Source organism: Zootoca vivipara, chromosome 5 (genome assembly GCF_965207765.1).
Source record: "Zootoca vivipara chromosome 5, rZooViv2.hap1.1, whole genome shotgun sequence".
Taxonomy (NCBI): domain Eukaryota; kingdom Metazoa; phylum Chordata; class Lepidosauria; order Squamata; family Lacertidae; genus Zootoca; species Zootoca vivipara.
The window spans coordinates 23929769-23947119 of record NC_142588.1 but is presented as its reverse complement, the minus strand read 5'-3'; the positions used below and the strand labels follow the sequence as shown (position 1 = coordinate 23947119).

Genomic DNA, 17351 nt, shown 5'->3' with positions numbered 1-17351 from the left:
GGGGCTACGCCTCCGCTTCGCGAAGGGGAAAGCGAACTCCAGTTTCAGTTCGACCCGGGGGAGAATCAGATCCGAAGTTGGGGCGCAAGCCCGTGGTGGTGGGTTTAGACGAGGCTGCCCCAACCTGCCTTTCCCCAACGTGGCGCACTCCGGATGTTTTTGCGCTCCAGTTCACAGGTGGCAACAGCAGCGCTCATCCTATAGCCGGTCTCGCTTGTCATAAAGGGGCAGCCACGTTTCTAGGTGGGGCAGTGGCCAGTGCCGGATTTAGGTATAATAAGCTAAGCAAGCAATAGTTTAGGGCCCCACGGGGGGGGGAGCACAAAAATTTAAAGGAAAAAACCCACTGGATGTACATTTCCAAAATATAAGATAAAAAAACAAACTAAAACCTACATACAGCAACATTGTTTTGTGTTGCGTAGGCTCCTATGATGTAAGTAATGGGCCACGCCTGGTAGCCTGCTCTCTAAAATATCACATATAAAAGGGCCCCATTACCTTCAGTAGCTAGAGCCTCATCAAACCTAAATCCAGCCCTGGGAGTGGGGTGTGTCGCTCCAGGTGACCCCTCTCACCCTGGTGGAGAGGATGCGAAGGCCAGGCTTTAGGAGCCAATTCCTAACGGGTCAGGTCCCTTCACAGCCTGCTTTCCCCCAATAAAATATTTGCAGGATTGCCTCCTAAAGTTGAGGGGAATTCCCATTCAAATGGTGATCAATTATGTGGGGGTGGGGCTTACCTGCCCCCAATATTTTATTCAAGTTGGCAGTCCTTGGTATTGTCATTCAAATGATGTGTATGTGCCGTGTTTTGTGATCGATTATGCAGAGTGTGCAAATTGAAAAGGCAGGGCAAAGAGAATAAGAAAAAACCCCCACGGTGGTTAACGTGTAAATAATTTTATGCAACAGTTGTGATTTCTGTTTTTGTTTGGATGGCATGGCTGTGTTTTGAAACAGCTGTACTTCTGGCAAGCCCTTCCTAGCCAGGCTCTTCCACCTTATTCAAAAGTAAATCCAAATTAGACAATATTTTGAAGAGTAGAGCCTTCTTCCTGTGATAATCATGTGGCTCCAGTGGTGCAACATAAAATTAGTCTGATGCTGATCAGAATAACTATCACTCTTGGTTCCATACACACAGTAATGGTCAAGGGTAAAATGGGAGCAAAAGGAAAATGAACCACTCATTAAACATCCTCTTTGTGACTATGAGGGTGGCTCAAGAAGGGAAAGTATGTTATCTATGTCATGCGTGTTAAATGTGTCCCCCAGGTGTCTTTAACCAACCCACCTCCCATTGCTCTATCATGTAATATCAATCTTTTGTACATGATCACACACTTTTAACTAATGTAAAATAACTACCATTTCTTTGTGTTATAAATTACCTTTAATTATCTTGGTTGTATGAATGGGTGGTGAGAAAATTACTCAAGGACAATTTAAATTTACTAGTAATCACACAGTTTATCCCCACAGGACTGTTTGATAATCAGCTCGACCATATGCTCTCAAATTCACACAATGCACGTCAAGAATATTTTGCTGAAATCTACAACCATCTCCAGATATACTCAACTATATTCATACATAGTTAGCAGCAGAAGGATACAGAGAATGTTGGGAGAGCCTCCAACAGTTACATCTAATTCCTCACATGCTTTTTCCGCCTTACAGCTAGCTGTGTCTGCAGCTCAAAATAGTAGCTTTAATTGACAATAAAATATGTGTATTTAGTAGAAGAGGAAATAACTGCAGCTTTGCCAGCATCAGCTGTAAAAGCATTGCAGGGAATTTATATAAAAATTCACAGGGGTTTCATCTGCACCGTCTAAACAGTTCTTGAAAATGCTACAACTAATTCTACAAAACACCACAGGATCTGGTACCCTGTGTCCTGTTCTAATGGACAAACCTAGTTTGGGGAAATCTGATTGGTGGTTAGGGATGCAGAGAGGTCAAAGAAGCTCTGGAGCAGCAAAAGAAGAGATGATACAACACACACAGTGATTCTCAAACCTTAAATCACAGCCTTTACTAGTAAGGAAATGGGCTTTTGCTCATTTGTTGTGACAAGGATTTGAGGGGATGGAGGGCTCTGCGTACAGTTCTTGCATTTTGCACAGGATGGAGCCTCTGATGACAACCTTCAGAAAGTGGCCCACTGTTCAGAAACAATGGCAGCTATTGAAGGAGTTGCAGAGATCCTGAGAAGTCTATCCAGTGTGGCTGCGGGATATATTTTTTGTTAGACAAAATTGCAGACGATGACTCTCACCTTTGAGAAGAAAAAAAAGGTAGTCTTTCTTAGTTAAAAATTGCATGGCTGAGGGCTGAATTGTTCCAGAAGTGTGAGGCATTCTTTTATGGACTCTGTTCAGCACTCCTGGCCTGATGCCTTCTTCTTCTGCTACTCCCCATTCGCTTATATAGGTGATTTATCCCCTCTGGCTTCTTTAATTCCCATACACAATCCCAATGCCTGTCATGTGGGAAAAATCAGCCTCCAGGGGCCAAATCCAGGCCTACCTATCCAGCCCTTGGGTCCCTACCCAACCCACATTTTTCATTGGCCCTGCTCTGCACGTGGTTTACCTGCTTTAGAGTAGGGATGACCCAACTTTTTCTTGGCTAAGGGCTTTGTTTGCCCTTCGTTTGCACATAGGTCCGTACTGATCAGTTGAAGAGACTGGATTTGTGTCCTGTTTCCACTCAAATGATTGATCTGATGACCGGGGAGAAGCCAATTTGCATCTCCATCAGGGTGCTGGGCTCCATCGATCTGAACATTGTTTCTACTTTGATTTCTCCCCTTCCCCTTTTTGTTGCTTCCGCCAAAATCTGTGTGGTGGGGGTAGAAAGAGTCTTTGGTGCTGGTGGGAATATTAGGCCCCCAAACAGGGGGTTATCCACTCCTGCTTTAGAGGCTCCCTGTAGCCTCTTCAATGGTCACCCATGATCTGCCTGCCATTGAAAATTTCCCACAATTCCCCAGAGTGATGCTACATCATAGCATTGTGGGAAATTTCAAATGATGCTCACTAATAGTAATAACTGAACTGGAAGAATAGGTGGCAGGTTAAGTCCAATCTGGAGCAGGCATGAGCCCTTGGTAGTTGACTGAGGATCCTGGGGCTGTTTTACCAACATATTCTGCATCCCATCCCATGACTCTGGAAGGGCAGAAGGCATCCCAATGACACATGTTTAGGGAGGCTTTTAATTTTTAATTGTTTTATTTCATTTTTCTGTTGTAAGCCGCCCAGAGTGGCTGGGGAAACCCAGCCAGATGGGCGGGGTATAAATAATAATAATAATAATAATAATAATAATAATAATAATACTGGTACTCCCGAGGTAAAGGGCGTGTAATTCTTTCTGTGTTAAGCAGCTATGTGAAGCTAATGGAATGGAAAATGTTTAACAATATTACATTATGCTGACAATATTTGGCTGCTTTGCAACACAGATCTGCTCTTCATGATACATAGGCATCAGTTTCGAAGAAGCACATATGGAATCAAGTTTTCATCTCTGTCCTCATTGTTAACAGATGTAAGAGACAACACTTCCCAGGTATGCAGTGTTTGCATTTGACACCTTAGGCCTGGCACTGACAGCATCCCAGCTGTTGCATTGGCAACACTGACAAGGGTGGGGTGAGAATCCCCGTGTCACATTGAAGGAGACGGTGCTGAAGCTGTTCCCCACAATAGCACTAATCCGCTTGCCAGAAGGGGGATGAAGTTTTGCAGTTGGCTAATGTTAGCCTCTGGACTTAATGGGCCTACAGAGTCCCCTTTCTCACACCACTTATTTCAAAACATGGCAAGCCAGTCTACCTATGTTTAAGTATCTCCTGCTCGTTCTGCTCCGAAGCTCCAGACTTCTGCTATGGCAGGAGGGACACATTTGATTCCTGAGTGGACCTGAGGCTATCAAAATCCAGCCCAGCTCTGCTCAGTTCAATTTTTGGAAATCGAGTTTTAAACTTTTGTCAAAAGTTTTGTATAATCGTTGTATTTTAACATTTTCATTATTTTTATTGTTTATTTTCACTTTGCTGCTTCTATATCTTTCGAGTGTGTTTAAGTTATCAAGGCCAGTGGCTCCTCAAGAGGCATCTGATTGGCTGGAAATGGGCACTTCTGCTCATTGAATTAATTAAGACACTCCCACAAATGTGTAGAATTGCAGCTACAGCTGGATGCTATTGCTTGCTGTGTTGTGAACCAGCTTGAATCTTCTAAACCCACACCCAACTCTTCTGGTTCTCAGAGCAGGATACAGCCTAGAGTCCTCTCAGAACTTTATTGGCTGAAAAGTGACAAGTCTCAGGACGCAAGTGCAGAGGCTCGTGCAAATGCCTTTAAAATGTATGTTTAACAGTAAACAAAACAAAAAAAACACAGCTACAAATGGTGCAACTATGGGGGAAAAGAGCAGCAGTTGCCAAACTGAAAAGCAAAGTCCTATTAAAACTTCCTTTGATGGTTTGTAAACGATGGAGATAGTTCATAAAGAAGCAATAGTGATGCCTGGGGAAAGGAAACTGGCTGTAAAGTGGATCTAGAAGCCATAATTTTGATTCAGAGCGGGGTGATGTCATTGTCAATTAGTGCACTTTTCTTCTTCTTCCAAGAGTCATCTGTTTAGTACGGAATCTGATTTAGTACATTTGCTGTCATAGGATCAAATTCATATCTGGGTTAGAAACACTGAGGCCAATTGAGATATTCCAGGGATATTATTCTTAGCATGCCACATTTCAGTGCCGTAGAAGCTTGTATGCGACAAAAATACTTAGAGAAAGTCTTGTCAGAAAGGGTTGCATGGAGAAATTCATAGCTGCTGTAAATATCTTCAACGTCACCTTAGTATTATTTATTTGATGGAAGGAAGTAGATAGGAGACCGTTATATATACCCATTGCTGAATGCAGGGTATTGTGTCTCTGAGGTAAACTGTTGATCACTGAAAAAAGCAAAACATTTTCATTATCAGAGTCATTACTTAAAAGTTTTTCTCCTAGCTCCTTGACATTCCTTCTCACAAAGTGAACGTCTTGTTCTTTTTCTACACTGCATACCAATCATGTCATTCTAGAGTCACATTCACATGAACAGTTGTGTCAGCTTAACAAATGCTCTTTAAGCCCTTCATGTCCTTTAACTGTGGTAGTCGGCATGAAGAAGACAAACTGAAAGAGTACAAACTGCCAAAAGTGGCTTCCATGCCTATGGGGTGGGGTGGAGACTCATCATCAATGCCATTGCTTCTCTGCCATTATGAGCTTTTATTTAATAACCATTAAATAATTATTAAAATGTACACAAACCATGGCCTGTACAGTCAGTGGTACACTGTTTGCTTTACATAGAAAAGGTGCCAGGTTCAATTCCTGGTGTCTCCAGGTAAGACTTCTGCCTGAAACCCTGGAAAGCTGCTGCCAGTCAGTGTTGGCAATACTGAGCTAGATGGGCCAATTTGTCTGACTTGGTATATACCAGTTTTGCAGGAAGGTAAATGACATTTCCGTGTGCTCTGGCTTCCTTCATGGTGTCCCGTTGTGCCAGAAGCGGTTTAGTCATGCTGGCCACATGACCTGGAAAGCTGTCTGTGAACAAATGCCAGCTCTCTTGGCCTGAAGCAAGATAAGCGTCACACACCACAGTCACCTTTGACTGGACTTAACTGTCCAGGAATCCTTTACCTTTACCTTACCTATACCAGCTTCCCATGTTCCTAATTTTATTGTAATACATAGTTTGGTGATGCTGAACATGGAACACTTTTGTGGAACATGACTTGTCATCCTTCCAGTCTTACAGCAACCCATTCGAAGATTCAGCCTTTCAACGACAGCCCTGTTGGCTACACTTTATTCTGTTTTTAACTAAGAGAACTTGCTTGCCTTGTGCGATTAAAATGCAGTTTAAACAATGCTGTGATAGCCAATTGTTTTCAGCATGGTTACTATTATTGTGTGTCAAGCAAATGCTTCTCCAACAATAACTCACCATTATGTGGCCAAAGGTAAAAATTGTATGCCATTGTAATCTTTCCAGGCCATTAAGCAGTGTGATACAGATCTGCCTATCTCTTGATAGGATAAGTAAATAAATTTCTAAAAGTGTGCGTATGAGACACCCTCCTTCGTTTTTTATTGGTATCTATGTATGTAAGATCAGCAGAGAATGATTTACCCCAAACGTAAATAGGAAACTGTTCAGTCATGACGAGATATTTCCTAAAGGAGTATTTTTTCTAGCTCATCTTCTATTTGCGAGTATAATTCAGGAACGGAATTTCACAGCCTATCTTCCATAATGGATTATATCATTAGTTTTGCAGCGAGACCTGTTGATTCTGATGGGATATATGTGGCATCATTCCAATGATTTTTAATAACAATATTGAAAAGGATGTCATTTCTCAACATGCAAATATAATTTAGCTATATAGGTACAGGAGTCATATTAAGTTTTACATTATTCAGATATTTTTAGTAGGTGCTCCTGAATGTAGCTGGTCAATATTCTCCCTCCCTCCCTCCCTCCCTCCCCCCCCCCTCTCATACACACACACACTTTTGCATTTTAGACAGGAGCAACAACCCAGTACTTCATGCATTTAGTTAACTGAGGTCATGTACATAACATACATTTAAAGCTCCACCTCCCACAAAATATCCTGGGAATTGTAGTTGAAAAACTGGGAATTGTAGCTCTGTGACAATTGTGACATGCAAACTGTGGTTCAAAGGATTTTGGGGCAGGGAGCAATGTGCTTTAAATGTACATTGTGTACACAGCCTTAGTTTCTCACTTTTCCTGTCTTCAGAACACTTTGCTAAACTGAACTTGCGTTGATGTCCCAGGACAAAATAGATTTTTCATGTCTCAGCCCCCGTTGATGCTTACAGACAAGTTCCAGCTACAAATAGACAAAGGATGGTGACTGTTTTGTTTTGTTAACTTTGTCAGTGGTGAAGTTTAGTGGTTTATGTTATGATTGATTGATTGATTGATTGTCCTTATCATTTGTTCTTGTTTTAATTGTGACATTTTTGTACAAGGTGAGACTGCAGCATCCCTAACTTGGGTATCACTTGACGGCATTGCTTCTCAAATTAAGGAAGAAGCATGCCATGCATCTCCTTCAATGTTGCCACTGTGGCACTGTCTGTTTTATACAAGGAGACATATACTTCTCTACAGCAAGAAAAATGGCATCAGGCATGTTTCCTGAAATTCCAATTAAACTGAGTACATGAAGTATTTCATCCATTGATGAAACTGGTGTAGCGTAGCAGCTAAGAGACTATGAAGTCAAGAAGTCTTTGATTTGAATCTCACCTCTGCCAGGAACTCATTACCTCTCTAGCTCTATTTAGAACCACACAGTACTAATTATGTGAGGGAGGAAAGCAGGAGCACTCCACCCCACATCTTCCCTAACATTGTCTATGCTGCTGGTTCTCAAATGTTCCTCTCCACAGACGACTTAAAAATGGTGCACCACATGGCGATTTCTCTGCCTGTTAGCGGTGCTAGATGTTGATGATTTTAAATTGTATTTCCATTGCTGCTTTCATTTCTTATATATTGGGTTTTATTCTAGGCCACACAATCTAATGCCAAGCGTTCCTATTTTCCACGGACAGTCCCGGATTTACAGAAGCCATCCCGGTTTCTGATTCAATCCCGGAATGTCCTGCTTTTCCTTAGGGAAGTTTTTAATGTTTGATGCTGTACTGTTTAGGGAAGTTTTTAATGTTTGATGCTGTACTGTTTTTAATATTCAGTTGGAAGCCGCCCAGAGTGGCTGGGGAAACCCAGCCAGATGGGCAGGGTATAAATAATATATTATTATTATTATTATTATTATTATTATTATTATTATTATTAGGACATCCCTATTTTGATCAGAGAAATGTTGGCCCCCAAGCCAAGGAGGTAAGTAACTATACAACCTTCAGAAGACATCTGAAGGCAGCCCTGTATAGGAAAGGAGACACTTGGAGGGTCTGAGGTGATGGGCAGCTAAAGAGCTGGTTTCTAAGTGAATAACAAATACTGGAGATTTGTAATTATTTATTGAATTTATATACAGCCCTATACCCTGAGGTCTCAGGGCGGTTCACATAAAAGATCAACATAAAAACCACAATGTGTCATTGAGGGAACTTCTCTGACATCATTGTGTGATTATATACACACAATGTATATAATCAAAATAAAAACAACAACCCAATAACAACACCCTCCACCCAAAAAAGAGCCACATTTTAAAAGGGCATAGGATGTCAAACAGATCAACCAAAGGCCTGGTTAAAAAGGAACATTTTTGCCTAGCGCCTAAAGGTGTATAATGAAGGCGCCAGGCAAACATCCCTGGGGAGAGCATTCCACAGACGGGGAGCCACTGCAGAGAAGGCCCGTTCTCGTGCTGCCACCCTCCGGACCTCTCAAGGAGGTTTTTGTGGGAACTGTGCTGGCAGGGCAAATAGGTTCTAATAATAATTTATAATAATAACAATAATTTATTACTTATACCCCACCCATCTGGCTGGGCCTCCCTTGCCACTCTGGGTGGCTCCCAACAGAATATTAAAAACACGACAAAACATCAAGCATTAAAAACTTCCCTAAACAGGGCTGCCTTCAGATGTTTTCTAAAAGTCAGGTAGTTGTTTATTTCCTTGATATCTGATGCGAGGGCATTCCACAGGGCGGGTGCCACTACCAAGAAGGCCCTCTGCCTGGTTTTGCCAAAAGCAGCATCTGACCTCCCCCGTCCAACAACAACACATGCCTGACAGCTCTCTGGGAATGCTATGGGGATGGGCGATAGCTCAATGGTAAAGGTTCAGTTCCTGGTATCTCCAGGTAGGGCTTGGATAAACCCGTGTGAAACCTTGGAGAGCCATTGCCAATCTGGGTAAACCAGGCACGGGAAAGCTTTGGAATCCCAGATGTTGCTGAACTACAGCTCCCATCAGCCTCTGCAAGCATGGCCAATGGCCAGGGATGATGGAAGTTATAGTTCAGGATTCACTGTTAGTTGCCAAAGCTTATGGGTAAATTTGAACAGCAGAGCAGGATTGCCACAATCTCTCAGCTTATTTCCCCATTTGTAACATACAGAAAGTGTTTCATGTGTTGAAAACTGCTTCACAGGCATGAAACTTCATAAATTTCCACGGAATCAGGAGTATCTGAGTCATTACAGAATGAATCAGAACTACTTACCAAGATCGTGTGACCAAATCTGCTTAAAAATCAGAACTGCTAGCACTGTGTGCTTTTTGAAACAAAAAGAGAAAGGAGACTGTGGAAATGCGGATGGAAGAGAATTTAATCATGGCGAGTTGTTCCTACAAATGAGGCAGCGTACTAAAACTATTATTTAATGACCTCTCTCCTTAAGAAAAATGTTGTATTAAAATTTTTACAGGAACTTAATAAACCTAATTGCAATTGATTTCAGTGGTCTTTGTATGCTCGACTATGCAGTATTGCAGCCATTGTGGTTAAAAAAATACAGCGCCAGCTAGGAAGAAAACATCAGTCACGTTGAATCGTAAATGCTACTCAAAAGTCAATGAATTCTGAAACATTAAAGTGAAATATTTATGCCCGTATAAACTTCTGAGGGGGAACAATACACTTGCTGTGAGAAGAGCAACCAAAGGCTGATGGAGGATTAATTTTTCCTCCCAATTACCTGCTTCCTATAGATTTTTAATGTATTCTGCGTCAGACACCAGGTTCAATACAATATAATTCTCGACAGACTGTTAATAGGCTCTCATTTCTGTGCCAGAACCTTCTCATCAGGATTAACTGCCACAGAAGGAAAGCAATAGCACCCAACACCAGAATCACCTATGAGGGCACAAATCTATTTTAAAATGTTGCATAGGCTTAGCAACAAGTATATGGTGTGCATTTTTTATTAAAAAATAGCTTTGCTCAAATATATCTTATTTACTTATTTATATTACATTAGAATGAAAATTTTTAAAAAACATCCTTTGGTAAGATCAGACTAAAACCAAAGCTCAGTGCCGTGTAAAACACAGTCAGCTAATTAGAGTCCGACAAAAATCTTGGGCTGAAAACTAGGAAAGGAGAGACCCAGTCAGATTTCCTAGGGTTAGGAGTTCTGCAGGATGGGGGCTACAACAAAGAAGAATCTGATGTATATTTTATTGATTCCATCCAAGGGACAAGACTTTAATATGAGAAGGCAAATACAGAACGAAGTACAGGCATTGTGTCTGATATGGGGACAACCACACACACGTGCATCGTGCCAAACCTGGTCACAAAAATATCACAAAGGAGTGGGATGGGGGATGGGGCAGGAGATGGAATGGGGTGTTTGCAGGGCAGGCTTTTTCAATGGTTGTTCCAGTTATGCATGATTTCACGCAGGTGCACAATGACCCAGAATGCAACCCCCGGACATACGGGGGTTGCCTGTATTCATAAAGGCAGATGGCCTTAGGTACCTTACCCATTCTGCTTGTAGCATCTCCTCCTCACTCTGCCCCTGATCAGGTGCTGAAAGGATCTGTCCCTTAAGGGAGTGTTGATCTGATGGGATCAGCCTCACTTACAGCTAGGTCCTTGTTCTGAAAAAGTACAAGAACTTCCACCTGTCAGGCTTACAGTAGCTATGTGTCTACCTTCTGGAATACCATTCTCTATGTGAAGGACTGCCTGGTCCAAGTTTAGTTTAAAGATAAAGACTCATAAGCAGGGAGGTTAGGAGCCTTAAAGTGGCTTATCAACATTTAGCAGTTGGACTGCAGACTGAGCAAGCACACAGGTCACCTGGTCACAGTCTTCCCCACTATGGCGAGATGTGTTGTATTTCTCTCTAAATTGCGGCAGATATTTCTAAACTTGGAAATTTTGAGCAATTGTGTCCTCTTTTGGGGTGATGTGCAAGTGGCCAGGAACCCGGCACTCAGCTACATTAGTCAAAATGCAGTGTTATAAATGTGTTATAACACTCTGACACCAGGTGGCACTATAGAGCTGAAATTGCAACTCAATGATATTTTCAATTGTGAACTTCACAGTGGTTTTTTTGCAGGGCGTTTTTCAGAGCATATTTAATAGCTGTGTAGATCTAGCCCTGGAGTCCTTGGTTCTGTATGTAGCTACCACGTGTGATGAGTCCCACAGTTGCCATCTGGCGTATTTTCCAGGGCAGTGAAGCATTCCTCAGCGATGCACTGGATTCACCCCCCAGGCTGGTCACTTGGAGCTTCCAAGTCTTCCTATTCGGCCTGGGGATCTGCCTGAGTGACAAAGTTTTTCTGGCTTCTGATGTGTTTTGGTGTCAAGGCTTTGCTCCTTAGCCCTGACACCCTGGTACTACTCCTGACTGCCGGCCTCCTGCTCCTCCCCTGACACCAGAGACAGCGTTGTTTGTTTATTTGTGTACTGCAAAAGCCAAATTAAGCTTCCAGGCAGTTTACAAAATATAAAAACCTGTTACACAGATATATAAGCATTAACACGACATATTTCCCATTAAAACGCAAGCACCCGTAATTACAACACACAATAAAGTAATCCCATTAAAATGGCACAGCAATTAAAACTGGAGACTCAAGTCAAGAGATAAAAGGAATGTCCCTTTGGTAGTAGTAAAATAACAATGTTATGTATTAATTAATTTATATACAGCTTAACACAAAAACAGGCTTCTAAGTGGTTTACAAAGCATAAAAAACCTGTTACATAGACATTGAAATATGAACACCCATAACTAAAACACAAACACACAATCCAATTAAAGCATTGAACTGTAAGCACCCATAATTAAAGTGCACAATAAAAGAATCCTATAAAACTAAAAGAGCTATTCAAAGAGGAGAGTCGGGTTGAGAATTTAAGGGAATGCCTGTGCAAACAGGTGCATCTTCAAAAACCAGTAGGCACCTTGCTTCAGCTTTGCTCTTGGCAAATGGACCCCCCACGCAGCATGGACATGCATTTCAAATATGAGGGAAGCTTCAAAAGCAGTTTGCAATGTGGCATCAGGGATCTGCCATTCAAAAGGGTCAGAGGAAGATTGCAAGCCTTTGAATAGCTCTTTGGATCCATTGAAGGCATCTGAAGGCAGCCCTGTATAGGGAAGCTTTTTAAGGTTTGTTGTTTTATTATGTTTTTATATATGTTGGAAGCTGCCCAGAGTGGCTGGGGCAACCCAGTCAGATGGGTGGGGTACAAATTATTATTATTATTATTATTATTATTATTATTATTATTATTATTATTATTATTATTACTACTGAGCTGCAAGCCCATTTTTTGCAAGTTTATTAAAACTTTCAAAATGGAAAGCCCAGCTTATGAATTGGACATGCAATTACACTCTCCAGATCTTATGGAGACCGTTTGTATTCTCTTTGTTTAAATTTGGACAGGAAACATTACACCACCAAAACAATTTTATATACAGTACTCAGAAGAGGCTGATTTCCTGAGTGATTCACCAACACACGAAATCTTAAAGTGAATCATGGCCCACTGTGTTAGAAGAATAGAAACTGCTGAGGGACATACTTTCACCCTGTTTAGATTTTGAATTTTCCAAAAAAGAAAAAGAAAAGAAAAAAGAGCCATTCTCCTCTCGTCTCCTGAAATTTTCCAGAGCAAGTTATCTTTGGGATCAAAAGAAGTTGGCCAACGGAATTACAGGAGAATTTTGTATTAAACAGAACTAACAGACTTCATTTCTCTTGCAATAAACTGAGCAAGAGACAGCGTTCATAATCGAACTGCATTTTTGGGTACTCTACTTTTCCTATAAAAGGCAAAATAGTATCGTGTCCAAGGCAAGGGTTTTGAAAACTATTTAGTGTCTGCTGTTCTGGCTTGGAATATTATGTGGGAGGGGGAACCCGATAAATTAACATGACGATCCCAGAATAGCCAGTTCTTAATAGGCAAGTGCATATTTTGAAAAACGTATCACTGATGTTTTTCAAAAGATTCTGTTTGGACATGCAGGACTTCGGTGCAATAGGGAGCTCTAGGCAAATACCGGCTGCATTATGCCATTCAAAGCTGGGGGAAGCTCTTAAGATACAATGGTGGTGCCCACATAGGACATTGCATGACACATGACTGAACAGGGTTCCATGTGCACATTGTGACCCCGCAGAACTTTGGAATGGGCGGACCATTTCTGGATCAGAAGATGGATCTCTGAAAATGTCTGGGATTGCACCAACAAATTAATGTTTTCTCATTTTCATTGGTGGCACCCTAATGCCCTTTTCAGAATCTGAGTCAGGATTCAAGGCCACAGTCAAACTAATGAAACACCCCAAGTTTGAAAACCAGTAGAGTGATATAGAAATATTCAGTATCAACAAACCCAGCTCAGGTGATACAAATGGGCAACTCAAATGGTCCCTGCCCAGTGAAAAAAGTTCATGCTTGGCAACAGGTGAGCTTCCTGAAAAGGGCATTCTACAGGTAAAATTCTACATGTGGGAGTAACTTCAGAGTTTGCTATTAGTTTATAGTATTAGAACATAAGAAAAGCCTCGTGGATCAGGCCCATCTAGTCCAGCATCTTGTTCTCACAGAGACCAACCAGATGCCTATAGGAGCCAAGCGCAAGAGAATGCTCCCCACCTGGGGTTTCCAGCTATTCATAAGCACACTGCCCCCAACTGTCCAGGCTGAGCATCACAGGGGTTGCTAACCCATTGGCCTCCATATGCCGCCAACTAAAACGATCAGAGGTTATGGGAACTGTAGTTCAGCAACAGCTAGAAAACCACAGGTTAGCCACCCTGGTAAATCGGTTCCCTTGAAGATGCTGTAACAATCAAGCAGGGTTGTTTTTTAAATCTCATTTGGTGAGATGTGTTCATGTTTATCGGACTGAAGTTGTAGGGCTATCATTTCGAAAAGCAGGTATAAGGCTAACCTCTGATGTGGCGATGTTCCTCCTGAGTTATTTGGAAGAGGACTTTCAAGGGGCTATTATTGTTGCCAAATCTTTTAGCTGCTGTGAAAAATTGTATTATCTCACCCTGGGGAAGATGGTTCAGTTCAGTTCTAGATATCGCTGAGATGGATAAAGCAACAGATGGAGTGTGATGAAGGAATGGCTTAGGAGGAACCATGAAACTTGCTGGAAAATGCCTTCCATTTATTCTGTAGTGGAATATTCAATGTAATAACGCAAGACCAGAATGTGTTTTGTGGGGGCAAATGCATTATGATAATAAAATACTTTTCTCCATTTTTTAAAGAACTGGTTGTCTGAGCACAAATCACAGCCATAAAATTTAGTAAACCACCACCCTCAAGTGAAAAAGAGATTTAATAGTAATTGCAGAGGATTTAAAAGAAGCTGAAGCTAATAGTTAATTTATATTACACATGGTTTCTTTGCTGTTTGATTGTATCCTGAAGTGAGGAATAAAACACATAGCTCAGAATCTATAATTAAGAACTACATCTGACAAGATTATTTCTCCTACTGACAAATAAATGTCATTTTTAAAAGGAGTGTTAGAGGGAAAAATGATAAAAACAGGCACAGGGGCAAAAAAAAATTGGTTCTCTGAAGAACACAGAGAGGTCTTTATAAGTACTTACAATAAGCGTTTACACTGTTGAGCTGGCATGCAGATCAAAAGACTGACAGTTTTAATTCATGTTTCCATGCTGCACACACAATGGCATGTACAAGCCAATCTGGATGGCTTTCAGCAAATAATTGATGGTAGGGAAAACTGAGATGTTAAAAATCATTAGCACACAACTCAACTCTTAGGAGAACGCACAGCACGACAAATATTCCAATTCGGCTGACATTCTTTCACTCCATGTCTTTTCACATCCACATATTGGTTTACCCCCCAAAAACAATATTGTCACGAATATTTAACTGTATCATAAGATTAGGCACTTCAATTTGTATGTGAAATGGCAAACAGCGTTCAAAGAATGGGAAAGGACAACACGAAAGAAGCCAGATGCTGGGAAATGCTTCTGCTACTGGCAATGCACATGTTGATGGAGAATCGTTGGCATTGTAAATGCAGTATTTGATTCTAGAATCATTAGAGATGACTTGTTTTTTATGTGTAGTCCACATCCAATCTAGATCAAGTGCATTTGGGGCGGGGGGCAAATTTTCAGGGGCTGCATTTTCAGCTGGTTGAATTTTTGAAATACCCTACATTACCCTGCCGTACATCCATTTGATAACAGATAGAAACAGCTGCAGGCCATCCTGGCAATGGTGTGGTGTGTGTGTGTGTGTGTGTGTGACTCAGACTCATGATGTTGTGGGTGGGTGAATACTGAGATCGCAATCACCACTTCCTTCTTCATTCACCTGGGGCACGTGCAAGCCCAATATATTTTCCTGACTGAGATACAGGACAAGAAAGCATCATCACCCCCTTATACAGAAGCCGACTGGACCGGCAGATGAAGCTTACATCACTCCTGGTGACAGGCAGAATCTTTCCTCAGGCCAAGTGGCACGATGGGTCAGTGTGCCTAGCTGTTAACCAGAAGATTGGTGGTCCGAGCCCACTCAGGGACAACTGTGGGCAGGATTCCTGCATTGCAGGGCATTGGACTAGATGACCCCCAGAGTCCCTCCCAAATCCCACAATTCTATGAAAGGCAGCAGGGGAATTTGGGGGAGTCAGGGCAGACCACATGGGCATACGCAGCTCTGTTCTCCAACCCCTTGCCACTACTTCCAAGCCCACCCCTCAGCATCAGATGCCTGGGGCAAATGCCTCACTGCTTTGATGTGCAAAGGTGGTCCTAAATACAGGACCTGATGGGTGCCGTGCAAAGATTTAGCCTGTGCGCCGCAGCCAAGCTTTATATTATATTATAATATATCCATTATACTATTTTATCTCTCTTCTTCTTCCCAAAGAAAACCAAGGGAGCAAACAGCAAAACTGTGAAAACAGTACAAGGACTTTGGAAACATTTAAAGAAAATCAAATAAACCCACAGCTTAGTAATTTCAAGGTTTTCAGGAGAAATATATTTTAGCCATTATCAAATGCCCAGGTGAACAGGAAGGCTTTCGAATTCCAACTCAGCGTTAACAAGGAGAAGAACAGATGCATTCTACCATAGTTCTAATCCACACTAACACAATCAGTTTAGGATAGGGTTATGTGGCAACCCCACCCCTCAGAAAGTTTACTGGTCTTCTTGATATTCTTCTTGATCCATTTGAAAGTTCTCAGGGGTTTTGCCTGACGGGAACCTCCACATTCACTTTCAACTATTATTTTTAGATACAATTTGGTGACAGGGTTTTGGAGAAGGCCATGAGGAGTCATGCTTACAATATTTATTTGGGGTTTCATCTGCAGTCCCCACATGTGCTGGGGGAGATTTCGGTCCATAGTGATTATCTATCCCTACATACACACAAGTGATGGAGATGACACTCAACATAGCCAGATATAGTTACTTACCTGATGCTGATGTGCTGGTATTATTAAAGGAAAAGGGAAAAAAAACTTTGCCAGGAATGCATCCTACAGTTCTGAACTCGGACCACTATGTGTGGTTTTGTCTCAAAAAGAACTGAAAATCTTCCTGAATTTCTGTCCTGGCTCGAAAGTTGCAAGATCCAACTGCAGCTCCCATTTTTTTGCCATTCCTCCTCTCAGCTTCCCAACTTCCTTTATTTACTTTCTTTGCTTTTCTTCCTTTGCTGCAGTAAACCCATTCCCTCCTCTGCTGCTGGATCTCGCTGGAGGAATTCCCCGACCGTGACTGTGGCTGGGGAGTCCCCTGCTGGCCGTGACTGCTTCTGTGCTCTGCTGCAGGTTGCCATTTTTGTGTGTGCACGAAAACACTCTGGAATGAGGGGATCTGCCTTCCCCTCTTTTTTAAAATCATTTTATTTTGTTCAGTGCAGCCATCTTAGGTTGCTAGCGAAGAATAAAACACAGGAAGTCCTTTCCTGGTTTGTTAAGGACCACCTTTCTGTTCAGAGGCACACACGAATGCACCCAGACAAATCAGGGTGTTCATCTTTCCTTAAAGAGATATTCACCTCCCTCTTTACACCTCACTTTATTCTTTACTTATTTTCACTATTTTAATTTCTGGCCAGTTTTGAAGGTTGTCTACAATAAACACATTTCATTTTGGCAGCAACTTTGGTGATGATGAGTTGCTGCTCTCTTGAGCTGAGCCGAGCCAAAATTTGAATCTGAACCTTCTACATCTCAACCTCAGCATACTGGGCTGTTGTCAGACTCCAAGTCCCATCAGCCCCAGGCAGTGTGGCCAATGGTCAGGAATG

The 17351-nt window shown here is 41.9% G+C and overlaps 1 long non-coding RNA gene across 2 annotated transcripts; it reads right to left on the bottom strand.

Moving 5' to 3' along the window:
- Window positions 1–4302: 4302 nt before the first annotated feature.
- LOC148685607 (uncharacterized) lies at window positions 4303–17016 on the bottom strand. 2 transcript variants are annotated; one of them, XR_015950167.1, is made up of 3 exons: window positions 16513–17002; window positions 10530–10647; window positions 4303–4979 (listed from the first exon to the last, which is right to left on the bottom strand). It is a non-coding gene; the product is annotated as an uncharacterized LOC148685607 (long non-coding RNA). The 2 variants fall into 2 exon arrangements; XR_015950166.1 differs by lacking the exon at window positions 10530–10647 and having other exon boundaries at window positions 16513–17016.
- Between the last annotated feature and the right edge of the window lie 335 nt (window positions 17017–17351).